Source organism: Poecilia reticulata, chromosome 2 (assembly GCF_904066995.2).
Source record: "Poecilia reticulata chromosome 2, P_reticulata-male-v2, whole genome shotgun sequence".
Taxonomy (NCBI): Eukaryota; Metazoa; Chordata; class Actinopteri; order Cyprinodontiformes; family Poeciliidae; genus Poecilia; species Poecilia reticulata.
The window spans coordinates 25437863-25458102 of record NC_088831.1 but is presented as its reverse complement, the minus strand read 5'-3'; the positions used below and the strand labels follow the sequence as shown (position 1 = coordinate 25458102).

The 20240-nt window shown below is 37.7% G+C and overlaps 1 long non-coding RNA gene across 2 annotated transcripts; it reads right to left on the bottom strand.

Moving 5' to 3' along the window:
* Nucleotides 1-1403: 1403 nt before the first annotated feature.
* LOC145549383 (uncharacterized) lies at nt 1404-7426 on the bottom strand. Of its 2 annotated transcripts, XR_014085335.1 has the most exons (5): nt 5190-7426; nt 3936-5050; nt 3153-3248; nt 2367-2462; nt 1411-1676 (listed from the first exon to the last, which is right to left on the bottom strand). It is a non-coding gene; the product is annotated as an uncharacterized LOC145549383 (long non-coding RNA). The 2 variants fall into 2 exon arrangements; XR_014085333.1 differs by having other exon boundaries at nt 1404-1676; nt 3936-7426.
* Nucleotides 7427-20240: the final 12814 nt, after the last annotated feature.

Below are 20240 nucleotides of genomic sequence, written 5' to 3'. Positions count from 1 at the left end.
TTTGTCTTGGAGGACTTTGACTTTGGTGGAGCTTGATTTGCTGAGCCAGCAGGCTCAACCTCAACACCCTCAGTCACAGTTGGTTCTTTGTCAACCTTAGGAAAAGAAAAGAATAGTCTTTTAATACTGCAACAAGATTGGCCATCTTTTGTTCAAATCCACTGACCACCTCAACAACAAAATAGAGCAAACCAAAAGAAATTCAGCTGCAGATCAGCATAGTACATAGTCAATGAGTCACAGCAGTAATGGTTGACTAAAAACCTATTTCTGGTTCGGTTTAGCAGTCATCCTTCATAATGAGGTCTCAAACTTCAATATCACTTAAACTGTTTCAAACATTAATCTAAGAAGACGTCACTGGATTGGACTGTAAACATGTTTCCGTCGTATTCCCTGATTTGAAACATACATCGTGTCTTAAGCCAGCTGTCAACCATGCTACTGAGGGCAGACAAGATCTATAGTAACACAAAAAAGGGATTAAATTTTGACCAAAATTAACCTCCAACGGGGTCCTCACTTTTACTGTAAACCAGAAATGTGTGTATGGCCCCAAACAACCATTCACTAAAGACTCCAGCTGCTATGGACCCCACAATGACATCAGACCAGACTAGTGTGTGTTACCAGAACTGCTGAAAAAAGCCTGTTAAGTTCATAGTTTATGGAGCATTTGAAGGAAATATTACATTTCTTCCAATCCAACCGTACCAACAGAATCTCCCAGACATCTCCAGTTGGGCTAGAAGCCCAGTGAAAAGAAGTTCAGAAATTATTACCTTTGTCTTGGAGGACTTTGACTTTGGTGGAGCTTGATTTGCTGAGCCAGCAGGCTCAACCTCAACACCCTCAGTCACAGTTGGTTCTTTGTCAACCTTAGGAAAAGAAAAGAATAGTCTTTTAATACTGCAACAAGACTGGCCATCTTTTGTTCCAATCCACTGACCACCTCAACAGCAATATAGAACAAACCAAAAGAAATTCAGCTGCAGATCAGCATAGTACATTGTCAATGAATCACAGCAGTAATGTTCGGCTAAAAACCTATTTCTGGTTTGGTTTCTGGTTTGGTTTAGCAGTCATCCTTCATCATGAAGTCTCAAACTTCAGTATCACTTAAACTGTTTCAAACATTAATCGAAGTAGACGTCACTGGATTGGACTGTAAACATGTTTCCGTCGTATTCCCTGATTTGAAACATACATCGTGTCTTAAGCCAGCTGTCAACCATGCTACTGAGGGCAGACAAGATCTATAGTAACACAAAAAAGGGATTAAATTTTGACCAAAATTAACCTCCAACGGGGTCCTCACTTTTACTGTAAACCAGAAATGTGTGTATGGCCCCAAACAACCATTCACTAAAGACTCCAGCTGCTATGGACCCCACAATGACATCAGACCTGACTAGTGTGTGTTGCTGGGACTGCTGAAAAAAGCCTGTGAAGTTCATAGTTTATGGAGCATTTGAAGGAAATATTACGTTTCTTTGAAAGGAAATTGTACTGACAAATCTCCCAGACATCTCCAGTTGGGCTAGAAGCTTATCAATAAAAAGAAGTTCAGAAATTAATACCTTTGTCTTGGAGGATTTTGACTTTGGTGGAGCTTGATTTGCTGAGCCAGCAGGCTCAACCTCAACACCCTCAGTCACAGTTGGTTCTTTGTCAACCTTAGGAAAAGAAAAGAATAGTCTTTTAATACCGCAACAAGACTGGCCATCTTTTGTTCAAATCCACTGACCACCTCAACAACAATATAGAGCAAATCAAAAGAAATTCAGCTGCAGATCAGCATGGTACATTGTCAATGAATCACAGTAGTGATGTCCGACTAAAAACCTATTTCTGGTTCGGTTTAGCAGTCATCCTTCATCATAAAGTCTCAAACTTCAGTATCACTTAAACTATTTCAAACGTTAATCGAAGTAGACGTCACTGGATTGGACTGTAAACATGTTTCCGTCGTATTCCCTGATTTGAAACATACATCGTGTCTTAAGCCAGCTGTCAACCATGCTACTGAGGGCAGACAAGATCTATAGTTACACAAAAAAGGGACTAAATTTTGACCAAAAGAAACCTCAAACGGGGTCCTCACTTGTACTGTAAACCGGAAATATGTGTATGGCCCCAAACAACCATTCACTAAACACTTCAGCTGGTAGAGACCCCACAATGACATCAGACCAGACTAGTGTGTGTTGCCGGGACTGCTGAAAAAAGCCTGTTAAGTTCACAGTTTATGGAGCATTTGAAGGAAATATTACGTTTCTTTGAAAGGAAATTGTACTGACAAATCTCCCAGACATCTTCAGTTGGGCTAGAAGCTTATCAATAAAAAGAAGTTCAGAAATTAATACCTTTGTCTTGGAGGATTTTGACATTGGTGGAGCTTCATCTGCTGAGCCAGCAGAATCAACCTCAACACCTTCAATCACAGTTGGTTCTTTGTCAACCTTAGGAAAAGAAAAGAATAGTCTTTTAATACTGCAACAAGACTGGCCATCTTTTGTTCAAATCCACTGACCACCTCAACAACAATATAGAGCAAATCAAAAGAAATTCAGCTGCAGATCAGCATGGTACATTGTCAATGAATCACAGTAGTGATGTCCGACTAAAAACCTATTTCTGGTTCGGTTTAGCAGTCATCCTTCATCATAAAGTCTCAAACTTCAGTATCACTTAAACCGTTTCAAACATTAATCGAAGTAGACGTCACTGGATTGGACTGTAAACATGTTTCCGTCGTATTCCCTGATTTGAAACATACATCGTGTCTTAAGCCAGCTGTCAACCATGCTACTGAGGGCAGACAAGATCTATAGTTACACAAAAAAGGGACTAAATTTTGACCAAAAGAAACCTCAAACGGGGTCCTCACTTGTACTGTAAACCGGAAATATGTGTATGGCCCCAAACAACCATTCACTAAACACTTCAGCTGGTAGAGACCCCACAATGACATCAGACCAGACTAGTGTGTGTTGCCGGGACTGCTGAAAAAAGCCTGTTAAGTTCACAGTTTATGGAGCATTTGAAGGAAATATTACATTTCTTTGAAAGGGAATTGTACTGACAAATCTCCCAGACATCTTCAGTTGGGCTAGAAGCTTATCAATAAAAAGAAGTTCAGAAATTAATACCTTTGTCTTGGAGGATTTTGACATTGGTGGAGCTTCATCTGCTGAGCCAGCAGAATCAACCTCAACACCTTCAATCACAGTTGGTTCTTTGTCAACCTTAGGAAAAGAAAAGAATAGTCTTTTAATACTGCAACAAGACTGGCCATCTTTTGTTCAAATCCACTGACCACCTCAACAACAATATAGAGCAAATCAAAAGAAATTCAGCTGCAGATCAGCATGGTACATTGTCAATGAATCACAGTAGTGATGTCCGACTAAAAACCTATTTCTGGTTCGGTTTAGCAGTCATCCTTCATCATAAAGTCTCAAACTTCAGTATCACTTAAACCGTTTCAAACATTAATCTAAGAAGACGTCACTGGATTGGACTGTAAACATGTTTCCGTCGTATTCCCTGATTTGAAACATAAATCGTGTCTTAAGCCAGCTCTCAACCCTGCTACTGAGGGCAGACTAGATCTATAGTTACACAAAAAAGGTACTAAATTTTGACCAAAAGAAACCTCAAACGGGGTCCTCACTTGTACTGTAAACCAGAAATATGTGTATGGCCCCAAACAACCATTCACTAAACATTTCAGCTGCTGTAGACCCCACAATGACATCAGACCAGACTAGTGTGTGTTACCAGAACTGCTGAAAAAAGCCTGTTAAGTTCATAGTTTATGGAGCATTTGAAGGAAATATTACATTTCTTCCAATGCAACCGTACCAACAGAATCTCCCAGACATCTCCAGTTGGGCTAGAAGCCCAGTGAAAAGAAGTTCAGAAATTATTACCTTTGTCTTGGAGGACTTTGACTTTGGTGGAGCTTGATTTGCTGAGCCAGCAGGCTCAACCTCAACACCTTCAGTCACAGTTGGTTCTTTGTCAACCTTAGGAAAAGAAAAGAATAGTCTTTTAATACTGCAACAAGACTGGCCATCTTTTGTTCCAATCCACTGACCACCTCAACAACAATATAGAACAAAACAAAAGAAATTCAGCTGCAGATCGACTAAAAACCTATTTCTGGTTCGGTTTAGCCGTCATCCTTCATCATAAAGTCTCAAACTTCTGCATCACTTTTACCGGTTCAAATGATTACCTAAGAAGTCGTCACGAGACGTGTTTTTCTTTTCATACTTTTAATTAAATTTAACTACCTTAAGACTATATGTATAAAATCTAAAATATATACATATTCTTAACATATTTTCCTCAAAGTTTTTCAAGGTACATACATTGAAATTGTATCAATCGACTTCCATCTTAAACTTTAAGATTGTATTCGCTCCCAAATCAATTCCACAAAATGCAATATTCCAGTCTTCAGGATTTTAACCTCTTCAATAGACACACAGACTAAACATAGGTTTAACCTTGAGAAGTCCCTGCATGGCCATTCAGTTCCTCCATAGTGGTAAGTTATTTCCTCTCCAGGGTTTATATCTTTGATGGCAAATAAGCACAGGTGTGGCTTTCCATCTACCAATATCTTTTTTATTGTACAATTTGGATTTTTGTTGTCATCATTGACTAATCTTCCAAGACTGTTATCCTCTTGGGATGCATCAATACTTTACAAATAAGGTGTGGGGGGTGGGGTAAAAGAGACAATTGTTAGTCTGTTTAATATTTTTTTAGTTATCTTGGTAAAAATATAACACTACATAACAGCCCTCCTGAATCCAGTCCCATTGGCTTTGAAGAGCTCCAGAATTTTGCAGACTTACATTAATTTATTATAAACTCTGGACTTACCACCACCATCTTTCATGCCACAAGAAGTCAAACATGAAGACAGTACATGCACTATGATACAGTGTTCTCCTTCTTTGTGATTCTTCAGAGTTTGTCAAAGCCACCACAAAATCTCCTTTTTTAAAAGGAGCCGTGGCGAACACACCTCGTCCTAAACACACAAAAACCGTGAATGGCAGATCAGAAGTCTATCGAGTATGACCTTCATTGCTTCAAAATTATTTTGTTAATACTTTAAAATGTTATTTATGGAAATATCTGAATTGTAATGCTCATACACACAGACCCACCTTGGTATTCTTCTTTTTACTGATGTCATTATCCTGTTAGAGCACAGGTAATCATTTTTAAAACCATCTTTTTCAAATAAAGTTTTAAAACTTTCATTTCAAAGTCAAAATGGCGTTAGTAGTTCAAGTCAATCAGGAACCTTCCACCTTAATTGGAAGACAAAAGTTTTCAGGATATAGTGAAATATTTTGGCTTGCATATGTTAACATATAGTAATTTTTTGGAAATACTTAAACCTAGAACAGTATGTCGGGACACAAGGAAAACAGCTTACATGACAGGTAGCTAATGTAAACGCAATCTTGTCCATATTAACTTAAGTAAATCTTCAATTTACTTCTGTGGTATGCTTTTGTGTGGCTTTATAGAGTTTTAAAAAGAAGCTCGGCTAGCATCACAGTTCATTAAATCTTTTAATTAAACCAGTATAATAAAATACATTTAAAATAAGAGAAATTACTTACTTTTCCACGTGCTGAGCTGCTTTGCCCAGGGCTCTTAATTAGTTCCTTTAAAGGTGCGCTTCATTTGTTAGTCAGCGTGGCCCCGGGTGGAGACAAGTGACACACAAACTACGAGCTTCCACCCGTCCGGTATATCCATGTTTGTAAATCCAAATGACTCAAGTATCTTCCTGAAGTAATTTAAAGGGACTGCGTGTTTGATTTGATGGCATGGACACTAATTAACTATCTATGTTTTTAAAAGTAGTTGTTTTAAAAAGCAGTTGGAATGCAAAGAATTGTAAATTTGTAATTGGTAAGTCAGGATTTTTTCCTCCTCTCTTGTGTCGGCTAAGTTTCTGTTTTGTGTTTACATGTAATAGGTACAATCTGTTTAAAAGTTGTTGGTTTTCACATAGTATCCCACATAGCACATATTTTTTCAAATTTCTTTGTTTGATTTTAAATAAATTATATAAATTGGTACATTGCTGCAAATGACTACATCTGAAGAAGTGTGGTGGATTAAACTCTGCTAACTTAAATGCTTGTACCGCTGTTCTCAATATTGATGAACCATGTTGTACCAAATGTTATGCATAGCATACATTTACATGGTATATTAAATTGAATTTTATTCAGTTTGAAAATTTTTAATTAAATATAAATGAATTAACTACTTTTTAGACACAATTAAGATTTTTTATATGCCACTTGCACCTATGTATGAATCATTGAAACATTGTCCATTATTAATTTACTAACTACTGAATGACATCAAACTAGGAATTATAGATCCCGCTCATTCTGACCAAATGTCCACATTGTTGGTTACTATCTTTGTTGCTGAAAGATTTAATTTCTTTTCTCCCAAACCAATAGTCTCATTCAGATCAAGAGGAAGGGTTGATCTTTCCAACTGCTATTTTCTCTTTCTGGTATGCTTGTGGCTTTCTCTAGAGTTGGTTTTGTGTTCATCCTTTGGTATCAATTCTGCCTTCGGGTGTAAATGTCTAGTAACCTGATTCTTTAGATATTTTGTATTTCTTAACTATTTCATCAGTCCATCAATCAAGTTTATTTGTATAGCACATTTCAGCAACAAGGTAGTTCAAAGTGGTTTATGTAATTAAAACACAAAAATACAAATTCATAGAACACACAGTCTACAATGAAAACTTTGTAACTATTTTTAAGATTCTGAGAATTCAGGTCAGAGTCCATCACTACTTCCAGATTTAGGACTTGATCTCTAGTTTCTACCTGTAATAACTGAAACTGTGTGCTGACTCTAGTCAGGGGTGTCAAACTCCAGTCCTCGAGGGCCGGTGTCCTGCAACTTTTAGAAGTGCCTCTGCTGCACCACACCTGAATAGAATAATTAGGTCATTAGCAAGGTTCTGGAGAACTGAGGAGGTAATTAAGCCATTTGATTCAGGTGTTTTGCACCTGTGGCACATCTAAAAACTGCAGGACAGTGGCCCTTCAGGACTGGAGTTTGACACCCCTGCTCTAGATCCTTCCTCTTGAGGTCCAAGGATAACTTCAGTTTTGTTTCTGTTCAGCTGGATAAAGTTTTGACATATCCAGTCATTTTTTCTAAGCATCTTTTCAGTGCTTGGATGGGTTTTACGTCACCTAATGACATTGTAATGTAGAGCTGTCTATCATCTGGCGTAGGTTTATAATCTCTTCTAAACTTTTGTAGTTTAGTGTATCCATCCTAGTAATGCCAGCATCTTGCCAAGATCTAAGATCAGGACGACCACCTTCTACTGTCAGATCCACCAATGATGTCTGAGATGAAAAATTTTTATTCTGACCAAACATGTTCCACAGAAACAAAGAAGTGAAAGTTATCTTTGACAATGAGTGGGAATTATTGGTTTTGTTTTAACATATTTATGGGGTGACAGGGTTTACAAACACTTTCCTCGATCTCAAGCCATGGATTACAGTGTTTTTGGGTAGCCCACACTGAAATAATTCTTACACGTAAAGACGGTACATAGTTTTCAACCCTGGGCAGGCCCTATCCACTCAAGGTTCAGGGAAGTTGTAAGACTTTAGTTTTAATTTGAGGTTTTCAATTGCTTTATTGATTCCACCTAAATCTTTAGAGTCAATAAACAAAAACAACATAGACACTGGATAAATTAACTTAGGGGGAATTATCATCTTAATAAGGCTAACTCTCCCCAGAAAGGATAAGGGGAGCTTCTTCCATCTCACCAATTTATCCTTAATATGAATAATCGTAGGATTGATGTTTTCAGAGTACAGCTGACTAATTCTAGATGCAATGTGTTTTCCTAGATACTTTAATCTTGTAGAAGCCCATCAAAATGGCTTGATGAATACTGATTCTCCCTGGTCACAGGCATTTAAAGGCATTATTTTCTGATTACTATAATTTACCTTATACCCATATATTTTACCAAATTTTGTTGACGCAATCAATTAGAGCTGAGGTAGATTTCACAGGGTCTGTCAAAGTTTAAAGTATATCATCAGCGTATAATAATATTTTATACAATTTTGTTCCTATTAATATACCTTTAATATCATTGCTTTGTCTAATTGCAATTGCAAGTGGCACTACAGCCAAAGAGAAAAGTAGCAGAGAAAGACAGCTTCCTGCGCCATTCCTAGCCCACAGGGTGTTGACAAGAGGCTATTTGTCAAGATGGTACTGTGGGCTTTTTATAATTAAGTTTTATCAAGTTTATAAAATTTTCTCCAAGTCCAAATCTTCTGAGCACTTCAAACATGTACTCCAGTTCAACACAGTCAAAGGCCTTTTCAGCATCCATTGAGACAATGATGCCTGGTATTTCTGTCTGATTTTTGGTCACTATAGCTGGGTTTTCTTTTAAATGATGAGGTCATAGCTCCATTTCCTTCTCTACCCTGAATGAGCCTTACTCTCACAAATAAACATGCTGCCATTCTGCAGTCTTGTCAGATCTGAAATGGAAAACCCGCCCAACTCCAAAAATTCTCCAACCCTGATAAAACCAATGTTAATAGCATCTGTTAATTGCAACCATTATAAATACAAAGTAGCAATTTAAATAGAACAGTGGAAAACACTTTCAATATGAATAAAAACACATTTTAGTGTTAAGCATATTAAAAGAAATCTTATGAAAATCCTCAGTTTCCTCTGAGCTCTGGAAGAAGTTGTTTTATTTAATTTTCCATATCGATGGTCCATAACAAATTTATTATTTTAAAGTCATCTGCCATTATACTGTTGATAGTTGCTCTTAGTGATTTTTCTGAATAATATCTAAAATTAGCCCAATGTATTTGTAGTCAGGCAAAAACAATAAGTGCATAGTTTGCTTGAAAATGTACATTTGTATAGTTATTCAAGTTTTATTTCCTTTGACTTGGTTTTTAGACACTACTACAAAGGAAAGTGTTGTGGCAATAAAATACTGACTTCATTTAAACAACATGGGCAGAAATATTCAACTAAAATTACACAAAATTACAAAATAAAACAAAACATTTTAATGACGACATGAATGAAAAAATGGGAGAGCTGTACATTTTCCATTCCCTTAGAACTGAATGAGTTCCTGATGTTACTACAACTCAGAAGCAATCATTTAAAGAATAATTTAATATAATTTAAGACAAAGTTTTTTTGTATCAATAATTAATGATGGTCTGAAGAGACAATGTTTTTTTGACAAGACTTTTATCCTACAGGTTCTGCATGTATAAACCTATAAACAAAATTATGCTGGTATATGAAGATTATGGCGGTTCCAGTAATAAGCTACCATGTCATAAAATACTTTTTTTTTTTTTTACAGATTTTTAAGAATATTTACTACATTAATTACATAAATGTCAATGTAGTACTAAAGAAGTTAACAACCAATCTGCAATCACGCTAATGATTCCAAATGTGAAGGTTATAAATCAACAAATAGTAAATAAAATTATTTCAAGTCATTTAAAATAATCCGCTGAAGTAGATTTTTATGAGTCCCTTCAATGTCACTAAAGTAAGATTAGTGTGTATTGTGTTTGTGTTTGTTCTTGCAGTACCACAACCCACCAATAGAGGCCGATACTGAGTGACTACCTTATACACACTTATACACAAACTGTTGGTTTTTGTGAATTATGAGGACTAGTCTGAAAATTTGACAGAGCATCCTCCTGACCTTCTTTTCATTGAATTCAATGCAAACGGTGTGGGGACTAGGTTTTTGGTCCCCACAAAAAATTTGGTACCCACACCGTGAGTGTGCTGTCTTGCTTTGGTCCCCTCTATGTAGCAAAGACAAACACACACACACACACACACACACACACACAAAATACAATTTAGACTCAATGTTTTATTTTAAAATTGACAAAAGTCAGCTTTTTCAAGAAAAAAAAGTGCATCAGTAGAACCGTACATTGATATTATTAGTGTCAAAAATGCTGTCCTCTCTCATAGCAGAAATATATATTTTTTTTGTTTTGGATTAGGTTTCTATTCACTGAGTATCCACTGACTAAAACCTTTCCATGCAGGTATCTTTCTTCTTCTAAAACTGATCAATAATTGGTGCCAATAGGAACTGCTGTCAGGAAATGTCTTGATTAAACCTTCTCTTAGGCTCTCTTCACATTGTAGAAATCTACACAAATCAAGCAGGATTTGGTTAGTTTCTGTAGAGCTTGCAATGGATTTTTGGATAATGCCATGAAAGACTTAAATCAAATAGATTCTCTCAACATGTTCTTTAAACACACACAGTCTCACTAAATCTGCTTTTGAGCTTGTCACCTTCTTACCAGGAACAAATTTCACTTCTCTATAAGGTTTATAAGGTTGCTTCATTCTTTGTCAATATACTGGCTGTTCATATAGACACCATAGAGTCACACTTCAAAAACTAAAATTTCCATAAACTTTTAGTGGAAGCCTCTAAGTCTTGATTTTGTATCCCACTCCTAACAATAGCTCTTTATTTGCCTTGGACTAAATTTAATAAAGAAAGGATAAAAAATAAAATAAAAAAACATAGCAAACTGATCATAGCACATTGCCTATGATAATTAATATTCCTGGATCATTTGACTGAATGATTGGAAAGAACATTTGTTTAATTTATGTAGTGGGAATGAAAACGGTTGATGTATTAGATTTTTTTTTTGCTTACTTGAAGACAAAGGATTTTCATCATTGTTGTAATTAACATTCGGTTGAAATGCAGTCTCCCTGAGCACACGTGTGGTTGGTAGCGTCTTGCTTCTACACGTTTCTGTGCTGTAAATCTGTTCTTCTTCGCTCTTCTCCTTTCAGCATTCCTCTCTTTTGCTGTCATTCCTCTTTGCTTTGCTGCAGTCGTTTGTTTCAGAGTGTCTTTGATCATGAACTGAGAACAGTAATCCACTGGAAGCCAAGTGTTTATATATCCAGGACAGCTGGAAATTGGGTCACACTTAGTAATATCAGCAGCCTTAAGCCTATAGGGGGCACTACCTCAAAGTTTCCGCATCATTGTCTCTTTCCTCCCCTGTCAAGGTTTGTCAACAGTGACTCAGCAGAATCGATTCAAATGTCCAGCCAAGTCTTAAAATGGCATTGAGTAAAAGAGGCAGATAATCAAAGCTTCTACAGTTTTAATGCACAATATAATGCTCAAATTATAGATGCAGTGCTCAGAAATAGGGCTGCACAGTGGCGCAGTTGGTAGAGCTGTTGCCTTGCAGCAAGAAGGTTCTGGGTTCGATTCCCAGCCTCAGTCTTTCTGCATGGAGTTTGCATGTTCTCCCTGTGCATGCACGGGTTCTCTCCAGGTACTCCAGCTTCCTCCCACAGTCCAAAAACATGACTGTCAGGTTAATTGGCCTCTCCAAATTGCCCCTAGGTGTGTGTGTGTGTGTGTGTGTGTGTGTGTGTGTGGTTGTCCTGTCTGTGTTGCCCTGCAACAGACTGGCAACCTGTCCAGGGTGACCCTGCCTCTCACCTGGAACATTAGCTGGAGATAGGCACCAGCACCTCCTGACCCCACTAAGGGACAAGGGTGCAAGAAAATGGGTGGATGCTCAGAAATAACTTATATACATATATAGAGATGCAGCAGCAGTCACACTTTTTCCAAATTGTGAAAATTTCAGCCACACAATTCAATTCATTTTGAGAAAGTTTATGTCATAGACCAACACAAAGCAGGTCTAAAAAAACTGCATGGGTTCCAATTTTTTATTCTTTTATTTTTTACTAATAAAAATCTAAATAGTGTGATGCACATTTGTTTCCGGACTCGGTGAGTGACAGCTTTAAGATGAGTGAATATATTTGCTTCAATAGCAGCTGCAAGTTTTTGGTTTATGTCTCTACTGGTTTTGAGACTGAACTTTCCTTCTCATTCTTCTTCGCAAACCTTAGCTTGGATGAGATCAACTAACATATGTAAACAGCGGCTTTTAAATCTTGTCACAGATTTTAAAATTAGAACTAAATCAGGACTTTTACCAGACCTAGAATTTGATAATCATTAGTGTAAAGCCCCTGCATTCTTTCTCAGGTTGTGTGTCTCGACTTGGTGGCCTGCAAAAAGGTAGAAGTCAAGAACAGCCTCTTTTTTTTTTTGTAGCCGCCAAGAGGTCTTTATCATTCAGCCTCATCTAAACAACTTTGACCAGCTTCTCTGCCCCTGCTACAAATGATTTCCTTCAGGATAATACTGCCGCTCCGTCCCGTGGTTTACAGAGGTTTCCTCAGGACAACGCATGGTTTTCCATCACAGATATAGCTTTTTGCATAAAGGCCAATAAAATTCTTTTTTTCTTATCATCTGACCAGAGCTGCTTCCTTCACAAATTGACTTTCTACACTCCTTTTAGCAAACTGCACAGGAGACTCTTTATGGTTTTCTGTCAACAACGGCTTTAATCTCACAGCTGTCTTCCTTTGTGAAGTGCTCCACTAAAAGTTGTGTCAGGTGTATTTACAGTCAAGAAATTAAAATCTGAGCAAAAAGTTGATTTTACTCTATTCACTACCTAAACAGATTTATATTTTCAAGTCTTTGGCTTTTCTGCTTTTTTTTGTGTCAGTCTAATTAAAAAATAAACATTTAATACTGAATTGTTGGCTTAATAAAAAGTATATTCACTACCTAAAAGGTGTTATTTTCAAAAGATACTTTTAATCTGACAAACCAGCCTCGCTGAAACTCATATTCTGGTTTACTGGAAATTACTTCTAAAGGCACCAGAGTTTATTCACGGTTATTGAAGTTGGTGAAAATACAAATAGAAGGGCGCTCTTCATAAAACATTTAGGAAAATATCAGCAATCTTTTCCAATCTTATAAATTCTGGTTAAAAACCACTGAAGATTGTTGTTGTAATTTCACAAAACGTAAAAAAGTTGTTTTAACCAATTTTTACGATAACTGAGTTGTAACTTTTATCATCAAAATTGTTTGATATGCAATTTTAAGGAATTTTTCCCCTGAAAGCGGAAATGCGTTGTAATTTTCAATTTAATTTAATATTTCCCCCAAGAAGACCCACGGGCAAAACTGTATGCAGTTTTTTTTTTTTTTTTTTTTTTTTTTGTTTTAGGCAGGAGGTTCTATAGTTTCCTTTGGCTGCTAATCTGCAAAGTCACCAGAAATGTTCCTCAAAATATTAATGAAAAACTCTTCTGCTCAAGCTCATCAAAGAGAAACCTGAAGCACCACTATTCCAATCTCAGTGTGCATGTGTGTGTGCGTGTATGTGTGTTTTTTAATTATTCATAAATTTAACAAAAACACTTTGAAATTTGCCTGCAGACACTGCACAGCAGGCTGCTATGTTGGCTTTTCTGAAAACGTAATTTGACAGTATTAGGATAAACTGGAGAGAATCAAATTTAGGACTTTTGTCAAAGAAAGTAAAACGTCTTCATGGCTTTTTTCTTTTGTTTTTTCTTTATTTTAAATTCCCTTCCCCGGCCAGCAGGCCACACATGGAAAGCAGCTCAGTGGCCAGACAAGTGAGATCTGAACAGTGATGTCAGAGATGACACTGGCACATGTGCAGCTGCAGATGTGCCGGTAATTATGGGGGGGAATGAATAGTGGTGTTTTAAGAGGAGATTGGGGCCAATTACAGTGATTTAAAGCAATGGAGCCGGGCCACGAACACACACCTTCTAATTAGCCGACAAAATCCGATGGTGAGCGCGACACATTTGGCGAGGTTGCTAACGAAAACAATGGCCTGCTGCGTGATGTTTATCTTTCAATATTTAAGGGTCCTGAACCTGTCGGCATTCGATAGCACATTTGCTTTGTGATGTGTTTGTTTCTGCTGTTGTCGATGCTAATGACTTTGAAGGAGCGTGGTGATATATTTAGCTGCTAATCAGACAATATTAATCTAAAGTCATTTGGAAATTTTGTTGCGTTCCAATTGCTTGCGGGACTGTATTAGATAGGACTAAATGTGGAGGGGGGGAGAGGGGGGGTATCCACAAGAGGCTCAAACAGGAATATAATTTCATTTGATTGCCACACTCATCAGGCCCAAATGAAGATTAATGAACACATGATGGGGGATTGAAAATAATAATATTCCTGTTGTCTTTAGGGCTCTAATTTGTTTGAGAACATGCTGTCACGCTACAGAGGGCTTATTGGCATTTGCTAATGGACTGCTCATCGCAACAGAAACAATACAGCGAACGGGGATGGAGGAGGAGGGGGGGCATCTGAAAACACTGATGAAGCTACAAGCTATGATGAGTAAGGATGAGAGGTAGAGTTGCAGTGTGTGTGTGTGTGTTTTTAAGCATTTGTCTAAGGAGGCTGCACTGCACTTAACAGAGCCTAAAAGCAGGAGTGTGTGAACACCAGTGAGTTAGAGTATGCAGATGGTAGTAGCCAATTCCCTAAATAACTTGTTCATTGATCGCAGCAAGTAGATGCAGTATTGATAGTGTTGTTCACCCAAAGGACCCAGATCCAGTAATAATTAATTGCGATTGAATAAGGAGGCAGGGCGTCTATACTGCATTGCAGCTCTGCACAGCACGCCGGAGATGTAGCGTTCAACTCGACTTTGCTCGTTTACAAAAGGGATTCGGTCAGTGAAGGAGAACCAGCAGAGGTCTGGTTAGAGGGTTCACTCGTACTGAAGAGAGAACCTGGGCTGTCAAAATATGAATATTATTGAACGATAGTTGTGTAAAATAATCAGTTTATTTATTTATGTATTTATTTATTTATTTATTTATTTAGTGTGTGTTTTTGTGTAATAGTTTGTGTCTGTGCTGAGGCGCTGCATTTAGCTCGACAAATTGCAATAAACACACATATATCCTCTGTCACTAAACATTTTTCTAATGATATTAACATGAAATTCTCACCAGATGTCATAATAAACAAGATAAATCAAATAATAAAGAAATATAAACAATTTAATGAGTTATGCACAGAGAAATGATGAATTGTTGTTCTTTCTACACTTTAAAAATCTAATTTACGCTAAACCATCGGCAGCTGTGGTTTTACTGTATAAACTATGTAACATTTTAACAACTACACGTCCCGGTATTTTAGCGTAAATTAAAGATGTTTTGTTTTAGATTACGACACTTACCTTAATATTCAAAAGTTTTGGGGAAAAAAAAGGCCTGTAAACAAAGCCATCAATTGTTTTTAAAACAAAAAAACTACGAAGGTCTGGACATGGATCCTGTTTGAAAATAAAAACCTTCTTATAATGTATAGATTAACCCTACATAATCTTAGATTAAGATTAACCATAATCCTAATGTAAAAATTAGGATTCCAGGTTTGTTGCTATAAATTAAGGTAATTTGGAAACAATCTGCAAAGGTTTTGTTTTTGTCATTTATGCACAAATTTGGCTTCTTGGCGAACCAGGAACGATCACTTTTGAAACCAGGTTCCAGAGTAGATCCTCTTCAGCACGTATTGATCTCTGCGCCCATGTGGGCTGCGTCTTTTTTTTTATTATGATGTCGATCTCCATCCCGCATCTGTTTCATTCCCAAAAAACGATAAAAGAAAAAAACAAACCTGGTGTCTTTCTGTGTTTTTCGTGTTGGTCTGTGACCATAGTTACAGTGCCACCGATCGGGCCGACATACCTGCCACATTTTCTGTGGCGCGTCACGTTTCTTCTTCCAGGGCCCAAGTTCAGTCGAAGTCACAAAAAACAGGGATATTGTAAGGACTGAAAATCCATGCAATGAAGAACTTACTTCATTTTGAGGCAGCAGTAGTCAGTAAACGTGCTACTTTGTCTCTAATTTAAATAAATAAATTATTACAATTAATTAAATGGCAGTATTTCTGAGCAATCGGTTGTTATTGATTGATATTTGTATTGCAAACAGTTGATGCTTTGTTTTGTCAAAGCTCATTTTCTGATGGGGTTCAGTAATTTTACGTGCATCTCTACGCTTAAAATGTCTTTGTGTTGATTTAATACACACAAAGAACCATACTTGAAGTATTCAGACGGCTGAATGTACTGTCACACTCCCAAAAATTTGCACTGAAAGAATATTATCGATAGAAACGGGGGAAAGTGGCCTGAAACAGACGGGTTTGATCCTGTTGGCTCTCACTGTTGCATCTATGACTCTGCAATGGACCAGGTGGTTGTTTTTATGCTGGTTGTAAGATAACAAAATTGATTACCTCAATGTTGTTGTCAAGTTGTCTCTGCTGCTGTAGTATAAAATAACCAATGAGGTCCGAGAGACCAATAACCAGAAAGTTTGGATGTAACGGGAACGAGATTAAACTTTAAAATATATTTGTGAAATCTTGGCTCCTGTGGGAAACGGTGCTGGAAAGAAAGTGGAAGTAGTGAATATTTTTACAGCCTTGTTGGTGCTGTGTAATTAAAAAAGAAGAGATTGGAGGAGAAAAGTCACTAAGCAGACATTTTATTGTCATAGTGGCTAATGAAAAAGTAAAGACTAAAAACAAACAAAGGGGAAAAAAACAGCTCTGCATTATATTACAGCCGATATACTTTAATATGGGTTTATTATAAAGTTGGCAGAATATAGAATTAAAAGCTTTATTAACAAAGCTAGTTTGGGATCTGTTTACTTCACATCAGACAATTACTTGTATGCAGATCGATTGTTTCTATTTTATTTGTTTTATATAAAACTGTCAAAACATTTATTTTTCATTCGGGTAATGAAAATGAATCCATAATGTTATCTGAGTTTGTTTCATTCTCTTTATATATTTGGCTAACAATATTTCGGTAACACTTTATTTGAAGGGGTGTGCATAAGACTGACATGGCACTGTCATAAACATGATATAACATCTGTCATGAACATAAAGAAGTCTTTATGAATGTTTAAGACTGTTGTCATGAAGTGACATTCGGTAAATAATGACACTTAATGCAAAGTTGCCCAAAAACGTGCATTGAAAGTCCATTAAAAATAATAATAATAATAATAATAATAATAATAATAATAATAATAATACATTTTATTTGTAGGCGCCTTTCTGGACACCCAAGGTCACCTTGACATAAAAACAAGCAAATTATAAAATACATACCGGTAATAAAAAACATAAAAACACAAACAAGATTTATAAGACAGTACAAAGATAATTAAAGGTTGTATGCTAGTTCAAACAAATGGGTTTTGTGTTTGGACTTAAAATATTGGAGAGATAATTTAACGCCAACTTTGCATTAAATTATCATGATTTACAAAATCATGCAAAGTTGGCATTTTTAATGGACTTTTAATGCACCTTTTAGAGCAACTTTGCATTAAAAGTGTCATTATTTACCGAATGACACTTCATGACAACTGTCATAAACATTCATATAGTGGTGTAGTGATACAATAATTTCACGATTTGATATTCTGGTCACGATACGATATGTATCACGATATTTGTTGAGTGATACAGTTCGATACGATTCAGTGCGTTTTTACCGTTTTCTGAAAGATTTTAGAAGGACAGTGATTAATGACATTTTGTGACCATAGACTTGAATTTACTTAACTGAAAACTGATTAAAAGCACCAACTACACAATAATCAGAGTCAGCTCTGATTGGACAGTCTAACAGTCTGCAGCTGGACAAAATGAATCAAAGATGCAGTGAGAGAATTAGTTTCTGTCATTTAATTCATGTGGATTTGACATAAAACTCAAAAGTTTAAACGGTAATCCAGGAGCAGAGTGAGGAGATTATCAGCCTCTGTAGACTCTCAATATGCAAATAATTGCGTGTTTTTTCTTTTGGACACTGTGGCTGCATTTTGGAGTAAAAATGCAGCAACAAATGCAGTCTTTTGGACAATGGGGAAACAGGCTTTTCTACCTTGGCTCCCGGAGTTAGCCGTGGCTGTAAGCTGCTTTCTTCTAACTGCTAAAGTTGTGGCTCCGCCTCACCGCGTAGTGATCGACTCCGTGCAGCTACGCAGCGCCGCTATTCCCCTGCTTGGATCTCTGAGTAGCTGTCTCTCAGACTGCCAGGATCTCATAGTTCTTTCAGTCTCTGATGCTCTTTGTCTGTTGTTAATAAGAATGATCGATCAGCCATTGTTATCATGGAAATCCTCACTGCGCCGCGGATTCCGGCTCAAAACACAGCGCTGCTGCGCGCCCGCTTCGGATGTTATCAACCCATGTTCTTTCTTCAGGTAATCCTTTATATACAGAACAGAAACCGCTAAGATAAAAACTAATTACGAAGTGAATGCTACCAGTCGAAATGTGCCTTAATTTCTCGATCTCACTGCTGTGTTCGCGCAGCTACTCCTTTCCGCTTCTCTATTACGGTTACTTGCGCAACTTTACTTCGTTTCACAGCAACAAAATACAACCCATCGTTATTTATTGAAGATTTTACATTTCCAAAAACACAGGAATCTAATGTTTCGTTTCGTTTTGTACGTTTGGAAGCTCATTCCCTCTCACATAATCGGAAAAGCCGGGGAATGGCGGCGCTTTTGACATTTGTCTGACAATCGGAAAAATATGGTTTACTAATTTTAGCATAACTCCGGTTATACTTGGCCTATTAACACAATTCAAAAACTGGTGTGTAGTTTATAATATGCACTTTAAGCTCAAGTTGAAAGTGAGACTGAGGCGGAGTCTTGCTGCTACGCTGTAACGAACTAGACGTTAAAAAGAGCTATAAGGCTATGGACCCCTATGGTTTAACGGATCGATACTCGCGGATGAAAAATCGATACTTTCCGAGGGCGGAAAATATCGATATATATCAAAAAATAAATTTATTTATACAACCCTACATTCATAAAGACTTCTGTTTGTTCATGACAGGTGCTGTTATGTTTATGACAGTGTCATGTCAGTCTTATACACACCCCTTCAAATAAAGTGTCAACAATATTTCACATTTTTTCCAATTCACAAAACGTTGCAATTCTGTTCTAACAGCTAATATATATATATATATATATATATATATATATATATATATATATAAAAATTCCCTTCTCACCCTCCTCGGGTGGTCTGTTTCATCCTCTGAGCTCGGGTCCTCTACCAGAGGCCTGGGAGCTTGAGGGTTCTGCGCAGTATCTTGGCTGTGCCTAGAACTGCACATTTCTGGACTGAGATGTCTGATGTTGTTCCTGGGATCTGTTGTAGCCACTGCTCCAGTTTGGGGGTGACTGCCCCGAGGGCCCCGATGACCACAGGCACCACTGTGGTCTTCACCTTCCAGGTCTTTTCCAGTTCCTCCCTGAGGCCCTGGTACTTCTCCAATTTCTCATGCTCCTTTTTCCTGATGTTGTAATCACTTGGTATTGCTACATCCACCACAACGGCTTTCCTCTGTTCTTTATCCACCACCACAATGTCCGGTTGGTTCGCCATTACCATCTTGTCTGTCTGGATCTGGAAGTCCCACAGGATCTTAGCTCGGTCATTCTCCACCACTTTTGGGGGTGTTCCCCACTTTGATCTCGGGGCTTCCAGTCCATATTCTGCACAGATGTTCCTGTATACTATGCCTGCCACTTGGTTATGTCGTTCCATGTACGATTTCCCTGCCAGCATCTTGCACCCTGCTATTATGTGCTGGACTGTCTCAGGGGCCTCCTTGCACAACCTACACCTTGGGTCTTCTCTGGTGTGGTAGATCTGAGCCTCTATTGCTCTGGTGTTTAGGGCCTGTTCCTGGGCGGCCAGGATGAGAGCCTCTGTGCTGTCCTTGAGTCCAGCTTTCTCCAGCCATTGGTAGGTTTTCCTGACATCAGCCACTTCAGTTATTTGTCGGTGGTACATCCCATGTAGGGGCTTGTCCTCCCATGATGGTACTTCCAGCACCTTGTCTTCTGTTCCCCATTGCCTGAGACATTCGCTGAGCACATCGTCCGTTGAGGCTTTGTCCTTGATGTATTTATGGATCTTGGATGTTTCATCCTGGACAGTGGCTCTCACACTCACTAGTCCTCTGCCTCCTTCCTTACGGCTCGTGTACAGTCTCAGGGTGCTGGATTTGGGGTGGAATCCTCCATGCATGGTTAGTAGCTTCCTAGTCTTAACATCCGTGGCCTTCATCTCTTCCATTGGCCAGCTAATTATTCCGGCAGGGTAT